This window comes from Salmo trutta, chromosome 15, assembly GCF_901001165.1.
Source record: "Salmo trutta chromosome 15, fSalTru1.1, whole genome shotgun sequence".
In the NCBI taxonomy this organism is placed as follows: domain Eukaryota; kingdom Metazoa; phylum Chordata; class Actinopteri; order Salmoniformes; family Salmonidae; genus Salmo; species Salmo trutta.
In genome coordinates this window covers 34023103-34042178 of record NC_042971.1, presented here as the reverse complement: position 1 = coordinate 34042178, position 19076 = coordinate 34023103, and the positions used below count along the sequence as shown (strand labels likewise).

General features: G+C 40.3%; 1 protein-coding gene and 1 long non-coding RNA gene across 2 annotated transcripts in view; one reads left to right on the top strand and one right to left on the bottom strand.

Annotated features, from left to right (window-relative positions):
* The window catches only part of LOC115148863 (transmembrane protein 211), a 203255-nt gene that overhangs the window by 168761 nt on the left and 15418 nt on the right, over positions 1-19076 (bottom strand). The gene's annotated exons all lie outside the window — the stretch shown is intronic.
* Positions 2160-2648, top strand: LOC115148865 (uncharacterized). Its single transcript, XR_003866756.1, has 2 exons — positions 2160-2294; positions 2409-2648. It is a non-coding gene; the product is annotated as an uncharacterized LOC115148865 (long non-coding RNA).

Genomic DNA, 19076 nt, shown 5'->3' with positions numbered 1-19076 from the left:
ATAATTCATGCACACTGTACCATACCAGTGGCGGCTCCTCAGAGGACGGGAAGGACCATCCTACTCAGTGAATTTCAGAATTTAAAAACATTTATGAAACACTAAAAAAGTTAACCTATTTTGATAAAACTATACTAAATATATTCACGTCACCAAATGCCTGATTTAAAACACACAGTAGTCTCAACAACACACTCTAGGCTAGCGCCATGGTGTAGCCGGAGGAAAGCTATTCCCTGTCCTCCTCATGCTACATTGACTTCAATACAAAAATTAGGAGGCTCGTAGGCCTTACATCCTTCCATAGACCTACATGGTAATTATGACTCCTTCCGAAGGACATCCTCCAACCAATTAAAGATTTTGCAATATGAACTGACATGTTGTCCATCCAATCATAGGATTAATAAGATCAGGGAACGAACCTAGTGTGGTGTATTGGGGTTGTGCCACAGAGCATTATGGGGGATCTTTGTGTTGAGAAGCTTATTGAGTTGGTGACATATTGGATAGAGACAGAGTGGAAAGTGATAGTTGAGCATTGTTTTGATTTTATTCAATTGAAATTAGTTTCTCCAAAGTACAGGAGACAGAGAAGGTAGATTATATATTGTTTTCTTGGTTTTAGAACTTTATTTTAGTTAGCAAGACAAATTGAAATAAATTGAACTAACTTTAGTAAGAAGTGCTAACATTAGCTAGCTACAAGAGCGCAGTTTTCTCCGCCAGACTGGCTAGCTAATGCTAACAACAATGTAGTGGATTTATTGTTTAAGAACCCCTTTAATTGCCCACATCAGATTCAAGCTTGTAATGGACGAACATCTGCATATTCAAACTGCGCAACACAAGGATAAGGTAAGAAGAAAGAGTCACAAGCAGCTTATCGGCAAGAGTTACTTTTACTTAAGGGCAAGATGAAGTTCAGCTAACAAGGGCAAAAACAATGAATTTGCAGAGGCACATTACGAAGCTTTACTTGCTGACCATATGGACGTTTCTACTGTCTTCTCTGGGATGTCGAAATCAATTCAGAATGATTTGATCGCTTCCATCGCATCATCCAATAAAAGTGAGATAAAAAGAGTTTGACGCAGTCCATGTTTTTGCTTGCGCTCAAGTATGCTTTCCACTTTCCTCCAGTATTTATTTAGCAAAGGTAATAACACACAAGCAAAAACTCATTACAGAAATGTTGCAGCAGCCTAGGCTACACCTAAACATTAGAGATCTGACATGCTGTATGGGATGAAAACGAGCCAATTTTTCAGTCTGATCAACTGTAGGCTACTAATAATAGCACCTGCATACAGCCTATGCGTCCTGTCCATCTGGTCAGGGTAAACAAATTGGCAACGTTATGTATTTATTGTCCATTTGTTTGTCTGGAGAAAATGGTTTTCAAACTTGGGCTGGCTCGGCGGCCTATACCTTTTCAATCCAAAATGATTTACTGGAATTAATCAATCAACCTAATATTTATGAGATACTGTAGTTCATTTTTAATTAGGCCTACAGTTGCATAGGCCTGCATGATGCAAACATGCCTAAAGCAAGCTCAGCCCTGTGAGTTCTATTGTCTATCAGTTGTCTCTGTGTCTGGGTAGAGGAAACCCCCCTGTTAGTCTAGTCAAAATATCTTTCATATGAACAAGTACAAGGTTGCTATAGTTTGACAGGGTTCTTATCCTCCACAGTGCCATTACTTTTTTCAAGGACTTTTTTTAAAACCATGTGACCTGATTAGAAAAACTGGTCCCATCATGGCTCATATAAAACCCTTTTACAACTGATTAAATAGGGCCCAGAGTTTTCCTGGTTAGGTTACCAGATAAGGAAAAACTCTGGCCCCGAGGGGGAAAATATTGCCCCACCACTCTGGGACCTATGGTGCCACCAGTCTGCTCGTAGTTGTCAGTTATCGTCAGGTATGTGGATGATCAGGGCTTTATTCAGGAACGTTTCTTGGGCTACTTTGATGGTTCAAGTGGGCCTGATGTGCAGTCTGTGTTTGACTTTGTGAATTCTGAGATGTCTGAGTTTAATGATGGAGAAACGTGTTGCCCAAACCTATGATGGCAGTGCTGTAATGGAATGTATCTGCTATTTGTATTTACAGCTAAGTCCTCTTCTGTTCCCTGATTAAGAGGTGATGACCACTCCACTCCACTACCATTGTCAAATCTCTCCTGACATGAACTGAAGCCACGTCTCATGTGCCTTGCGCATCCACTGGCACATTGAATGTTTCCTCTCCAAGCTCTGAGTAGACCTGTCAATTTTCTCTAATTACTGTATGTAGAGTCAATCACATACACATCAATGATTTTACTCCTTGCTTGGACTAACTCCTTCTTAGCTGTTTTAGCTAACTGTGTAGTGTATTGTGTTATTGTTTGTCTTCCCAGTCACATCCTGTCCTGCCCTCAGTGGAAGAGTTGAGCTCTTCTCCAAACCCCTGTCCTGCACTGAAGCCTCTGAACACCTCAACCCCTGTCCTGCACTGAAGCCTCTGAACACCTCAACCCCTGTCCTGCAATGAAGCCTCAACACCTCAACCCCTGTCCTGCACTAAAGGCAAGCCTCTGAACACATCTGAAGGAAAATAATAAGAAACTATACTATGAAACAAAGATCGATAATATAAAGAATGATAGTAAAAAGCTCTGGAGCACCTTAAATAAAATGTTTGGCAAAAAGGCAAACTCATTAATTGGATCAGATGGCTCATTCATCACAAAACCCACTGAAATTGGCAATTATTTTAATGATTTTTTCATTAGCAAGATTAGCAAACTTAGGCATGACATGACAGAAACAAATGCTGACACTACACATCCAAGTATAACTGATCAAATGATGAAAGACAACATTGTAATTTTTAAATTCCGTAAAGTGAGTGTGGAAGAGGTAAAAAAATGTTTGTCTACCAGGGTCTGACAATCTGAATGGAAAATTACTGAGGATAATAGCAGACCATATTGCCACTCCTATTTGCAATATCTTCAATATAAGCCTACTAGAAAGTGTGTGCCCTCGGGCCTGGAGGGAAGCAAAAGTCATTTGGCTACCTAAGGATAGTAAAGCCCCCTTTACTGGGTCAATTAGCCGACCAATCAGCCTGTTACCAAAAAATTGTGTTTTACCAGATACAATTACATTTTACAGTAAACAAATTGACAGCAGACTTTCAGCACTCTTATAGGGAAGGACATTCAACAAGCACAGCACTTACACAAATGACTGAAGATGGTCTGAAACAAACGGATGATAAAAAGATTGAGGCTGTTTTGTTAGACTTAAGTGTGCGATTTTTGATATTATCAATCAAAGTCTGCTGCTGTAAAAACGTATGTGTTATGGCTTTAAACCTCCTGGTATATTGTGGATAAAGAGTTACCCGTCTAACAAAACACAGAGGGTGTTCTTTAATGGAAGCCTCTCCAACATAATCCAGGTTGAATCAGGAATTACTCAGGGCAGCTGTCAAGACTCCTTACCTTTTTCAATCTTTACTAATGACATGCCACTGGCTTTGAGTAAAGCCAGTGTAGTTATGTATGCGGATAACTCAACACTATACACGTCAGCTACTACAGCGACTGAAATGGCTACAACACTTAACACAGAGCTGCAGTTAGTTTCAGAATAAATTAGTCCTAAATATTTAAAAAACTAAAAGCATTGTGTTTGGGACAAATCATTCACTAAACCCTAAAAAACTAAATATTGTGGAAATTTAGCAAGTTGAGGTGACTAAACTGCTTGAAGTAACTCTGGATTGTGAACTGTCATGATCAAAATATGTTGATACAACAGTAGCTAAGATGGGAAAAGGTCTGTCCATAATAAAGCGCTGCTCTGCTTTCTTAACAACACTATCAATAAGGCAGGTGCTACAGGCCCGAGCTTTGTCGCACCTGGACTACTGTTCAGTCGTGTGGTTCAGTTGCCACAAAGAGGGACTTAGGAAAATTACAATTGGCTCAGAACAAGGTAGCACAGCTGGCACTTAAATGTACACGGGGAGCACTAACAATGATATGCATGTCAATCTCTCATGGCTCAAAGTGGAGGAGAGATTGACTTCATCAGTACTTGTTTTTGTAAGAAGTGTTGACAAGCTGAATGTACTGAGCTGTCTGTTTTAACTACTAGCACACAGCTCGGACACCCACGCATACCCTACAAGACATGCCACCAGAGATCACTTTACAATCCCCAAGTCCAGAATAGACTAAGGGAGTACTACATAGAACCATGACTACATGGAACTCTATTCCACATCAGGAAACTGATACAAGCAGTAGAATCAGATTTAAAAAACAGATAAAAATGCACCTTATGGAACAGAGAGGACTGTGAAGAGACACACACACAGGTACAGACACATGCATACGCACATGGGGCTAGCACACACACTACACACACGTACATTGTAATATTGTTGTATGGTAGTATACATTTTGTGTCGTAGGTATGTAGTGGTGTAACAATGTTATATGATGTACTGTTCAGTGGCGTAAAGTACTTAAGTAAAAATACTTTAAAGTACTACTTCAGTAGTTTTTTGAAGTATCTGTATTTTACTATTTATATTTTGGACTACTTTTACTTCACTACATTCCTTAAGAAAATATTGTACTTGTTACTCTATACATTTTCCTTGACACCCAAAGGTACTCGTTACATTTTGAATGCTGAGTAGGACAGGAAAATAGTCAAATTCACGCACTAATCAACAGAACATCCCTGGTCTCCCTACTGCCTCTGATCTGGTGGACTCACTAAACACACATGCTTTGTTTGTAAATTATGTCTGAGTGTTGGAGTGTGCCCCTGGCTTTCCGTAAATTTAAAAAAGAAAAAAGAAAACGGTGCCATCTGGTTTGCTTAATATAAGGAATTTGAAATGATTTATACTTTTACTTTTGATACTTAAGTATATTTTAAACCAAATGCTTTTAGATTTTTACTCAAGTAGAATTTTACTGGGTGACTTACTTGAGTCATTTTCTATTAAATGCATCTTTACTTTTACTCAAGTATGACAGTTGGGTACTTTTTCCACTGCTGGCACTGTTTTATATTTTGTTTTATGTGTAATGTAAGTGCCTTAATGTGTTTGGACCCCAGGAAGAGTAGCTCAACACTATACTGTACACGTCAGCTACTACAGCGACTGATCCCTAATATATACGAATACCTCAACTCAAGCCTCATACCCTCATTCAATCCCTGTTGTGATCATTCCCAACACTGTGTAAGTAGCACTCTCACTCCCCATAATATTGTACTATAAATATCTTTATTAAATGCTTGAGGTTAAAATCATTTGTCTTTGACGATTTTTTAAACACGCTTTGTCGTCTCCGTGCCGTCCGTGGCTATACTGTGGGTCTCCCATCCTTCTCAATTTGTCAAGTCACCAGCCTCCACTGTACCATATCAGCTTTGGTCTACACAATTCTACTACTGCTGATGAATGGTTAGGCCTAAACTCTATCATCCACACAACAACATGCTCAATAAATGATTGCCTCGCCTAGTTTACCAACTACTTCTCTGATAGAGTTCAGTGTGTCAAATCGGAGGGCCTGTTGTCTGGACCTCTGGCAGTCTCTATGGGGGTGCCACAGGGTTCAATTCTCAGGCCGACTCTCTTCTCTGTATACATCAATGATGTCCCTCTTGCTGCTGGTGATTCTCTGATCCACCTCTACGCAGACGACACCATTCTGTATACTTCTGGCCCCTCTTTGGACACTGTGTTAACTAACCTCCAGACGAGCTTCAATGCCATACAACTCTCCTTCCGTAGCCTCCAACTGCTCTTAAATGCATGCTATTCAATCGATCACTGCCCGCACCTGCTCGCCCGTCCAGCATCACTACTCTGGACGGCTCTGACTTAGAATACGTGGACAACTACAAATACCTGGGTGTCTGGTTAGACTGTACACTCTCCTTCCAGACTCACATTAAGCGTCTCCAATCCAAAATTAAATCTAGAATCGGCTTCCTATATCGCAACAAAGCATCCTTCACTCATGCTGCCAAACATACCCTCGTAAAACTGACCATCCTACCGATCCTTGACTTCGGTGACGTCATCTATAAAATAGCCTCCAACATTCTACTCAACAAACTGGATGCAGTCTATCACAGTGCCATCCGTTTTGTCACCAAAGCCTCATATACTACCTACCATTGCGACCTGTACGCTCTAGGTGGCTGGCCCTCGCTTCATACTCGTCGCCAAACCCACTGGCTACAGGTTATCTATAAGTCTTTGCTAGGTAAAGCCCCGCCTTATCTCAGCTCACTGGTCACCATAGCAGCACCCACTCGTAGCACGTGCTCCAGCAGGTATATCTCACTGGTCACCCCCAAAGCCAATTCCTCCTTTGGTCGTCTTTCCTTCCAGTTTTCTGCTGCCAATGACTGGAACGAACTGCAAAAATCTCTGAAGCTGGAGACTCATATCTCCCTCACTAGCTTTAAGCACCAGCTGTCAGAGCAGCTCACAGATCACTGCACCTGTACATAGCCCATCTGTAAACAGCCCATCTATCTATCTACCTACCTCATCCCCATACTGTATTTATTTATTTATCTTGCTCCTTTGCACCCCAGTATCTCTACTTGCACATTCATCTTCTGCACATCTACCATTCCAGTGTTTAATTGCTATAGTGTAATTACTTCGCCACCATGGCCTATTTATTGCCTTAACTTACCTCGTTTGCACTCACTGTATATAGACTTTTTGTTTTCTTTTGTTCTACTGTATTATTGACTGTATGTTTTGTTTATTCCATGTGTAACTCTGTGTTGTTGTATGTGTTGAATTGCTATGCGTTATCTTGGCCAGGTCGCTGTTGTAAATGAGAAGTTGTTCTCAACTAGCCTACCTGGTTAAATAAAAGTGAAGAAAAAAAGAAGAAAACAAATTAAATAAAAATAACTACGAACTCTCTAATCAAAATCAATGTAATGATCCTTCCTATTAGTCCAGGGTAAAGATGAAAGTTTCAGACAACTGCTTCCTTTTTTCAAAATAAGAGAAAAGTCATAAAAAAATGACAAAGAGGAACCTTGGAGTCCCTCATACCTTTCAGAAAAACACCTTGAGAGAGATTGAGAGAATATGCTTTGACATGTTTCATTGTGGGATGCTTTACACAGAGATAAATTAACTGAATTGCTGTGTTTGAAACAGAGTTGCATCAGCCTGATTGAAACGATTTCCTTATGCTCAAGAGAGAACATCTTCTGAATGTTAAATAGCTCAGAATTGCTCCCAATGAGTCGTTCATTGGAAATGATGCAACTGAACAACAATACGCTGTAGAACTTAACTTGTTCTGAAGGAGGAGTTTGTCACAATGTGGTGGGGGCCTTATTAATCAGTATTAACTTCCTGTGTTCAGAGGCCTGGATTAGACTGTGAATAAAATAATCTTATCCAGCAGTTATATAATATAATGGGGTAATTGACTGACTATAACCACTATTGTCTCGTGACCTATAAATAATGGGTGAATTGGTAGTGGATTCACTATGGGTTTTTGTCTGAGTAAAACACACACATTAGTCTAAAATAAATATAATTGGGAGCACATTTTATTTGTGACAAAACATGCAATTGGGTCTTAGAGTTGGTCATTAGTGGCTGTCTTATTTAAGTTGTTCTCAAAGTCTTTCGTACCACAAATAGAATAGGCTGCAAATAAACTCATTCCCATTGCATACCTCAGAAATGACTAGAGTAGGCTCTTAGTTTAAGTGCTACACTTATGGTTATTACCTGAACGTGTCATGATAACAAACTAGCAAAAATGGATTATGGAAACACCTCGTACAAATCAAATGCATACTTATTTTGAAACGTCTCGTATCGGAGACTTCCGGAGTTGATCTATCAATGATTGTTAGACATGCTGTACATGTCGCTACATATTTTTCAAATATCAGCTAAAGAGGTTGTGTCCCCTTTACCTACAGTAAATAAAGTGCTTGTTTATTTAACTCTATAGAACTCTACTCCGAGAGGACCTACTATTTTAATCTCAATCTGCATGACTTGACCGACTCAGTTTTAAAAAGGCTTCAATAACTTTGTTTGAGAGCTTTCGAAGAGAATTCCCAAAATAATGTTTGATCTTTTTCATCAGGGAGAGAGAGAAAATGTCCAGAGAGACATAGTCATGAAGAGGTCCCTAAATCATCGATAATTCAAGATTCTACAATCAAAAATAAAATCTGTTCTTCTTGTCTTTTAGATGTTGGCTACAGTACATCAACCTTAAGATCTGTATATTGTTGGGTGATTTACAACATTAGCGCGGATGGTGAAGTGTTCTTTTCCCCTCTTGTGTTCCTCCATTATCCCTGGCTTCTGTGCAGTGCCTACTGATGGAGACTAGCTCACAGCTACAACCTGAACCTGGCTCCATGCATCAAGCCAAGAGAGCTATCGTTTATGTAAAAAATAAAATGTTCAAGCATTGCCTGTTAAATCAATACATACGTAAACTGCCCTCTGGGTCTACAATGGAGGCAGGCAGTGAGGTGACAGGCTGGTTGACAAATGGACAGCAGACGCCCAGAATAGCCTGACTCAGCAGCTTCCTGGGTCTCTCTCGCTCTCTCTCTCCTTCTCTGTCTCTCTTGATCTCCATATCTATTCCTCTCTCCTCCCTCCCGCTCTCTCTCCCTTCTTTCCTCCATCCTGCCATCCCTGATCTTTATTAGAAAGCCACATATCTGTTTCTACATGGGAATTGCTGATCAGAGGGTCTTAAATATCACAAAAGCATGTATAAATTCAGCAGAGGCATTTCCTTGTTTGAGGACGCGAGAGACGGAGTTGATGCAATTTCTGTAGTAGGGTGATTTAGTCAGAGAAATATACGTTACATAAAGCAAAACAAATTTGCCCCACTTCTCATCCGCATTTTCAAATAAGATTAAATGAGCAGGGAGGTGAGATTTGTCAGTGCTGTACATGATGTAATAACCACATAGGGATATATACTGTACATAGGGATCCATCATGATCGCTTTGTGGTATGCCCAATAAGAGATCAACTGCATGTCTCTCTCTCTTGACATCTCTCCGTCCTTCAGGCCCACCTGTTTCATCCATCACACTGTAGACATCCCAGTACCCCCTGACTCCCCTTAATCACCCATGTCTGCCTCCACCACCACCCTCACCTAAAGCCTGACTCGGGACAAATTCCGACCCCAAATCCCAGGCCTGTACCAGGTTAACCCCACTGACAAATGCCTAAGCTTCTCTCAATCACATGAGCTAAATTAGTATTGAAATTGGATTGCCCTCTGAACTGGCTCAACACCAGCAAGATCCAGACCACTGGGATGGGAAGCTCTAGGCTACTGACACACACACACACACACACACACACACACACACACACACACACACACACACACACACACACACACACACACACACACACACACACTATGTGATTTAGTCTACTCAGTTGGGAATGAATGGGCTCTGAGGAACTGGGGCTTTGCTTACAGGTCAACTTGTTCACCTTGCTTATGATTATGATCAAATGACGCTTGTCAGCAAATTAACATGACTTTATTCCCCAATGTCCACAAATGTACAAGGGAAATTTGTGTTCTTCTTTATTCCAACCCTTCTGAAAGACACACATACACACGCAGAGGATGGAGCGGTTGGAGTGAAATGATGTCAAACCTAGTTTGTTCATAAGTGTCACAACAGTTTCAGCTGCAATCAGAATTGTCCATCCACAAATGATGGATGTAAATGTAGCCACTAGTTCTGGCACCAGTCAGAGCCTGGCCTCGGGGCATGTAAGATAATGTGAGAGACAGAAAGAAGCATCTCCCCACACACACCTGATTTCTCATAAGGTTAGCTGTCAAGGACACATTATCTACTGTCCAAATCATTTGCAACTCCTTTTCCATCTCCACCTAGATTGCTCCCACTGGGCACAAACTGGTTGAATCAAAGTTGTTTCTACATCATTTTTCAATGTATTGTGATGTGGAATCTACATGGAAAATACAACAGATGTGCAAAAAGTCAAACTGTTGTTTTGAGGCTGAAATTTCAACCACAGAATTATGTCATCATGGTAACCAATTTTCAACATAGGCAAACCTTGTATAAAACATGTTGAATTTGTACCTTTGGAACAACGTCAGATCTTCAACTAAAAGGCTGGGCAGCACCTTCTATTGGAGAGTTGATTTATTATGATTTTTTTTATGTGCAAATGAACTTAAGCTTACGGACAATGTCAAATGTGATATAGCGAAGCACCTGAGTTGGGTGCACAATTACGCAGGTACTTTCCTGAAGCGGACGACACAAACAACTGGATTCGTTATCCCTTTCATGCCCTGACTCCAGTCCACTTACCAATATCTGAACAAGAGAGCCTCATCAAAATTGCAACAAGCGGTTCTGTGAAAATTGAATTTAATCAGAAGTTCAGGCCAAGGACGAGGACGATGAGCCACTGTCTTGCACTTTTAGTGACGTTCTGTTCTTAATTTGTATTATTTTGTTTGACCCTTGTTATTTGTCTTTCTGGTTACTTTTGGCATGCTCTGTCAAGTCATTCCTACCTTGTGCCTTAAATGATAGAGGTTAACAATTTTCAGTCCACAACAAAAAGCCATTCAAGCTGCATTCCAATAGTGGGGTTTCTGAAATAATAAGGTGATGTGCTCTGTCAATCTCAGGCAAGTTGGCCATCTTGTGGAATTGTGAGCTCTGTTTTTGGTGGTCCTTTCTGGAAGTCTTATTTGCCACCACTTTGCTGTAATTTGATTAGAACATTAAAGGCCACCGACAGACGACATGAGGTGTGTTCTCACTCCCACACAGGCACACACATGTTTAAATGCATTGATGGAGTTGCAAGTCAGTAATGATGCAATATAAATTACATTCGAACTGTTAACATTATCCGCAATAAGTAAAAAAAACAGAAGAGGAACGCCAAGAGCAGATGACCGGCAATGAAGGTGTGGACCAATCACTTCAGTCTCAGACAGCTGTGTCAGTGAGATAAATACAGGAATGGTGTCAATGGAATGAAAACAAAATGTCACAGTAACTGAAGTGCATGGAATGTTGAGTCTAGACATAAAATTAAATCTTCATACCATGTTTTTTTAATATCCAGATTTCTGGATTGGGCTGCGCTCAGAGTATCCTGCCTTATCCTGCCTTGGCAAATCGCGTTGTTAAGACACTGATGCCCTTTGCAACCACGTACCTATGTGGTTAAGATGAAACTATCCAAGCATTAGATACTGTACATCTCCTTTAATGTTGATATTTGGTTTTGTTGTCAACCTAACACAATTACTTTTGTAATATAGTAAACAGCCTAAAGTTAAGGATATCTTACAAACTAATGTGACCGTTTTTATTCAACCTTAAAATGAGTTGCCTAAGAAATCCACAATTTAAAATCAAATCGTATTGGCCACATACACATATTTAGCAGATGTTATTGCGGGTGTAGCAACAACTATTCACAACAATACACAAATCTAAAAGTAAAAGAATGGAATTAAGAAATACAGTGGCAAGAAAAAGTATGAGAACCCTTTGGAATTACCTGGATTTCTGTATAAATTAGTCATAAAATGTTCTGATCTTCATCTTAGTCACAATAATAGACAAACACAGTGTGCTTAAACTAATAACACACACATTGTATTTTTCTTGTCTATATTGAATACATCATTTAAACATTCACAGTGTGGGTTGGAAAAAGTATGTGAACCCCTAGGCTAATAACTTCTCCAAAAGCGTAATTAGAGTCAGGAATCAGCTAACCTGGAGTCCAATCAGATTGGAGATGTTGGTTAGAGCTGCCTTGCTCTATGAAAACACTCACAAAATGTGAGTTTCCTATTCACAAGAAGCATTGCCTGATGTGAACCATGCCTCAAACAAAAGAGATCTCATAAGACCTAAGATTAAGAATTGTTGACTTGAATAAAGCTGGAAAGGGTTACAAAAGTATCTCTAAAAGCCTTGATGTTCATCAAGACAAATTGATAAGACAAATTGTCTATAAATGGAGAAAGTTCAGCACTGTTGCTACTCTCCCTAGGAGTGGCCGTCTTGCAAAGATGACTGCAAGAGCACAGCTCAGGATACTCAATGAGGTAAGAATCCTATAGTGTCAGCTAAAGACTTACAGAAAAAACGTGGAACATGCTAACATCTCTGTTGACGAGTCTACGATACGTAAAAGACTAAACAAGAATGGTGTTCATGGGAGGACACCACGGAAGAAGCCACTGCTGTCCAAAAGAAAAACTTTGCTGTACGTCTGAAGTTCTCAAAAGAGCACCTGGATGTTCCACAGCGCTTCTGGCAAAATATTCTGTGGACAGGTTAAACTGAAGTTGACTTATTTGGAAGGAACACACAACACTGTGTGTGGAGAGAAAAAGGGACAGCACACCAACATCAAAACCTCATCCCAACTGTAAAGTATAGTGGAGGGAGCATCATGGTTTGGGGCTGCTTTGCTGTCTCAGGGCCTAGACAGCTTGCTATCGTCGATGTAAAAATGAATTCCCAGGTTTATCAAGACATTTTGCAGGAGAATGTAAGGCTATCTGTCCGCCAATAGAAGCTCAACAGAAGTTGGGTGATGCAACAGGACAACGACCCAAAATACAGAAGTAAATCAACAACAGAATGGCTTCAACAGAAGAAAATACGCCTTCTGGAGTGGCCCAATTAGAGTCCTGACCTCAACCCGATTTAAAATGCTGTGGAGAGCAGTTCACCTCAAGAGCAGTTCACACCAGACATCCTAAGAATATTGCTGAACTGAAACAGTTTTGTAAAGATGAATGACCATTGTGCAGGTCTGATCCGCGACTACAGAAAACGTTCGGTTGAGTTTATTACTGCCAAAGGAGGGTGAACCAGTTATTAAATCCAAGGGTTCACATATTTTTTTCCACCCTACACTGTGAATGTTTACAGGGTGTGTTCAATAAAGACATAAAAACGTATAATTGTTTGTGTGTTATTAGTTTAAGTAGACTGTGTCTATAGTTGTGACTTAGATGAAGATCAGATCAAAGTTTATGACCAATTTATGCAGAAATCCAGGTAATTCCAAAGGGTTCCCATAGTTTTTTTTGCCACTGTATATAAATATTAGGATGAGCAATGTCAGAGTGGCTTTGAGTAAAATACAGTAGAATAGAATACAGAATATACATATGAAATGAGTAAAGCAGTATGTAAAAATTATTAAAGTGGCTAGTGTTCCATTATTAAAGTGGCCAGTGATTCTAAGTCTATGTATATAGGGCAGCAGCCTCTAAGGTGGAGGGTTGAGTAGCCGGTTGGTTGCCAGCAAGTGATGGCTATTTAACAGTCTGATGGCCTTAAGATAGGTGTTTTTCAGTCTCTCGGTCCCAGCTTTGATGCACCTGTACTGACCTCGCCTTCTTGATGGTAACAGGGTGAACAGGCTGTGGCTTGAGTGGTTGATGTCCTTGATGATCTTTTTGGCCTTCCTATGACATCGGGTGCTGTAGGTGTCCTGGAGGGCAGGCAGTATGCCCCCAGTGATGCGTTGGGCAGACTGCACCACCCTCTGAAGAGCCCTGCAGTTGTGGGCGGTGCAGTTGCCGTACCAGGCGGTGATCCAGCCCGACATGATGCTCTCAATTGTGTATCTGTAAAAGTATGTTAGGGTCTTAGGGGGTCAAGCTGTTGCGCCTTCTTCACCACACTGTCTGTGTGGGTGGACCATTTCCGATTGTCAGTGACGTGTTCGCCGAGGAACTTGAAGCTTTCCATCTGCTCCACTGTGGTCCCGTTTATGTGGACAGGGGAGTGCTCCCTCATGAAGTACACAATCAGCTCCTTTGTTTTGTTGACTTTGAAGGAGAGGTTACTTTCCTAGCACCACTCCGCCAGGGCCCTCACCTTCTCCCTGTAGACTGTCTCATCATTGTTGGTAATCAGGCCTTCTACTGTTGTGTCGTCTGAAAACTTGATGATTGAGTTGGAGGCGTGCGTGGCCATGCAGTCATGGGTGAAGAGGGAGTACAGGAGGGGGCTGAGAACGCACCCTTGTGGGGCCCCTGTGTTGTGGATCAGCAAAGCGGAGGTGTTGTTTCCTACCTTCACCACCTGGGAGCGGCCCGCCAGGAAGTCCAGGGCCCAGTTGCACAGGGCAGGGTTCAGACCCAGGGCCCCGAGCTTAATGATGAGCTTGGAGGGTACTATGGGGTTGAAGACTGAGCTATAGTCAATGAAAAGCATTATTACATAGGTATTCCTCTTGTCCAGATGGGATTAGGCAGTGTGCAGTGTGATTGCATCGTCTGTGGATCTATTGGGGCGGTACACAAATTGAAGTGGGTCTAGGGTGTCAGGTAAGGTAGAGGTGATAGGATCCTTAACTGGCCTCTCAAAGCACTTCATGATGACAGAAGTGACAGCTACAGGGCAAAAGTAATTTAGTTCAGTTACCTTTGCTTTCTTGGGTACAGGAATAATGGTGGACATCTTGAAGCAAGTGGGGACAGCAGATAGAGAGAGTGAGCCCTCTTCAACATGCAGCAGTCCAGCCTTTCGAAACCCATTGATGATAGTGGATTTTTTGACAATGCTCCACGCTGTCTGGACCCACTGGCAGACTTGACCATAAGTTGCTTTTCGCAGTAAACAGTAAACAAAAATAGTTGTTTGACCTTAACCCGTTCGGCAATTTCATTGGTCTAATGAAAGCTTCATGCCGCCAAAAAACTGAGCACGTCACAGAATGTGTTTAAAAAACAAAAAAATTTAAAGCGGGAAAAATCCATATATTAGCCGCGTCATTGTTTAAGCCGCGACGTTCAAAGCCTGGGAAAAAAGTTGCGGCTTATAGTCCGGAAATTACGTTATGTTCAATGTTAGCTAGCTAACATTAGGCTATAACGAGCAACGCAAATGGATTTCTGTGATACTAATAATATTACGACACAGATCATATATGTAATGTTAGCTAGCGAGCCAGCAATCTAACATTTGCTAGCTAGCTAACAGTACGTTTTAACTTGCAATGATAACGACTGACAAAATTAGAAACACATAATATCTGACAATGTAGCTAGACTTTTTGCAGTTGCAAACCGTAATCTGGCTTTTTTAATGGAGGTTTTGGAGCAGTGGCTTCTTCCTTGCTGAGCGGCCTTTCAGGTTATGTCAATATAGGACTCGTTTTACTGTGGATATAGATACAAAAGTATGTTTCCTCCAGCATCTTCACAAGGTCATTTGCTGTTGTTCTGGGATTGATTTGCACTTTTCACACCAAAGTACGTTCATCTCTAGGAGACAGAACGCGTCTCCTTCCTGAGCAGTATGACGGCTGCGTGGTCCCATGGTGTTTATACTTGCGTACTATTGTTTATACAGATGAACGTGGTACCTTCAGGCATTTGGAAATTGCTCCCAAGGATGAACCAGACTTGTGGAGGTCTAGCATTTTTTTTCCTGAGGTCTTGGCTGATTTCTTTTTGATTTTCCCATGATGTCAAGCAAAGAGGCACTGAGTTTGAAGGTAGGCCTTGAAATACATCCACAGGTACACCTCCAATTGACTCAAATGATGTCAATTAGCCTATCTGAAGCTTCTAAAGCCCTGACATCATTTTCTGGAATTTTCTGAGCTGTTTAAAGTCACAGTCAACTCAGTGTATGTAAAGTTCTGCCCCACTGGAATTATGATACAGTGAATTATAAGTGAAATAATCTGTCTGTAAACAAGTGTTGGAAAAATGACTTGTGTCATGCACGAAGTAGATGTCCTAACCGACTTGTAAAAACTATAGTTTGTTAACAAGAAATTTGTGGAGTGGTTGAAAAACAAGTTTTAATGACTTCAACCTAAGTGTATGTAAACTTACGACTTCAACCGTATATCTTTCAAAAAAGCCGCGGTTGCAAGGATCATCTACACATATTGAGCAGCTCATGTTATAGACAGAAGCGTGCTACATGGCAGACCAATCCGAACTCATCTCTGGGCATGTCCAGCCCATCCATTATCTCAGCCAATCATGTCTCAGAGCTTTACGGACAATGCCTCCTGTCTTTATCCAAGGCATTAACTTGTAAATAATGATCTTGTTGAGAGTTTATTTACCTGTAATAATTATTATAAATTAGCTAAAGTTAAGACGTTGTCAGCTACATGATATGGTCATAATTTGAACTGATTAGCCAGCTCACTTAACGTTAGCTAGCTGAGCTAAAACGCTGTAAACAAACCAAAACATTGTTCCGAAAGTTGCTTTTAGTTGCCTGATTTGCTAGATTGACGTATACTAAAAACATGTTTGTTTTTTTCCTCCAAGATTTTTTTATTTGCCATTTTTTATGATTATACAGATAACACAGTCAGAACAGGTTGAAGGCAAAACACACACGAATCCGCCCATGCTCTTACAGAGCCCCACCCCAAAACCCGACTTAAAGCAGGCATGATATACAATCAGTAATAATCAAATAGTAAAAAAAAGGATATTACAAAACAAAAAGTAGTAAAAATAGTTCTAAAAAATTATACATTTGGGTTGGTTTATAGAGTTGGGAAATTAGCTGGGTCCACGTCTTCTACAAAGAATAGGAAAGGTTGCCAGATATTATAAAATGGAGTAGCGTATTTTCCCTAGCCTGAGATGTTGCATAACTTCCTTTATCCAATTGGTTCTTAAGAGAGTTCAGGGAATCCAGATTGTGCATGTTTAATAATGTATAAATCAAGCTTATGCCCCCTTTGATATAAGGGCTCACTTTAAAAATAGAATCTAAAAGGGAGGCAGGTGGGCGTGATGGGAAGTGACTACAGTATTTTTATTTTATTTTATTTGACCTTTATTTAACTTGGCAAGTCAAGAACAAATTATTTTTTGCAACGACGGCCTACCAAAAGGCAAAAGGCCTGCTGCGGGGACGGGGGTTGGGATTCAAAATAAAAAATGAAGTACAAATATAGGACTAAACAGACACTACATAAAGAGGGACCTAAGACAACAACATAGCATGGCAGCAACACATGACAACATAGCATGGTAGCACCACAACATGGCAGCAGAACAAAACATGTTACAAACATTACTGGGCACAGATAACAGCACAAAGGGCAAAAATGCAGAGACAACAATACATCAAGCGAAGAAAACACAACTGTCAGTATGAAGATACCTACAATTGTGTAGTTTTGTATCTAAAGAAATGGGATCGAGGAATATTGAACTTTCGTACTAACTTTTCAAAAGATGCTAAATCCATATCAATGTACAAGACATTCAGTGAGGAGATCCCTTTTTCAGATCAGATATGAAACACCCGGTCTAATAATGGACAGAATGTGTGGTTCTTTAACAACGGAGCAGAAGTTGAAAATCCACTGAGACCAAATGATCGCCTGAACTGTTTCCAGATTTGAGAATGTTTCAGAATAGGGTTTTTAGTGTATTTGGAAACAGGTTAATGCAAGTTTTGAGAAGTTTTGGGCCTGTAACATCAGGGATTTCTGGCATCCAATATAGAATGATACTTATATTAACTGCCCAGTAATAATATTGAAAGTTTAGAAGTGCTAGACCACCCTGAGGCGAGATCTCTGCAATATGCTCTTACATATCCAAGGGTTTTTCTTGTTCCAGATAAATGCAGATATCAGTTTACCATCTATGGAGATAAGGTAATACATACATTTTAGCAGTGTTAATCCTTTCACCAAAGAAAGAGAAAGTTAATCCCAGCGTTCAAGATCCTGTTTCAGGCGGAGTGTCAAGGGAGGGACATAGTACTTTGAAATCGTGTGTGACCCGAATTCCCAAATATTTCCATTTCTGTGTAGTCACCCTTAAAATAAGTTTGCACGGCAGAAGGATTAATAGGCATCAATTCACTTTTTTTGTAGATGAATCTTATACCCGGATATTTTACCAACTGTCTTTAGTAGAACCTGGATCTCTGGAAGACCAGTTAACCTCTCTAGGGTAGGTGGGACGAAATCGTCCCACCTACGCAACAGCCAGTGTAATCCCGTGGCGCGATATTCAAATAACTTAGAAATGCTATTACTTCAATTTCTCAAACATATGACTATTTTACACCATTTTAAAGACAAGACTCTCGTTAATCTAACCACATTGTCTGATTTTAAAAAGGCTTTACAACGAAAGCAAAACATTAGATTATGTCAGCAGAGTACCCAGCCAGAAATAATCAGACACCCATTTTTCAAGCTAGCATATAATGTCACATAAACCCAAACCACAGCTAAATGCAGCACTAACCTTTGATGATCTTCATCAGATGACAATCCTAGGACATTGTTATACAACACATGCATGTTTTGTTCAATCAAGTTCATATTTATATCAAAAAACAGCTTTTTACATTAGCATGTGACGTTCAGAACTAGCATACCCCCCGCAAACTTCCGGTGAATTTACTAAATTACTCATGATAAACGTTCACAAAAAACATAACAATTATTTTAAGAATTATAGATAAAGAACTCCTGTATGCACTCGCTATGTCCGATTTTAAAATAGCTTTTCGGTGAAAGCACATTTTGCAATATTCTCAGTAGATAGCCCAGCCATCACGGCTAGCTATTTAGACACCCACCAAGTTTAGCCCTCACCAAAGTCAGATTTACTATAAGAAAAATGTTATTACCTTTGCTGTTCTTCGTCAGAATGCACTCCCAGGACTTCTACTTCAATAACAAATGTTGGTTTGGTTCAAAATAATCCATAGTTATGTTCAAATATCCTCTGTTTTGTTCGTGCGTTCAAGACACTATCCGAAGTGTAAAGAAGGGTGACGCGCCCGACGCGTTTCGTGACAAAATATTTCTAAATATTCCATTACCGTACTTCGAAGCATGTCAACTGCTGTTTAAAATCAATTTTTATGCCATTTTTCTCGTAAAAAAGCGACAATATTCTGACCGGGAAACCGTGTTTACGTTCAAAGAGAGAGAAAATAAAAACAT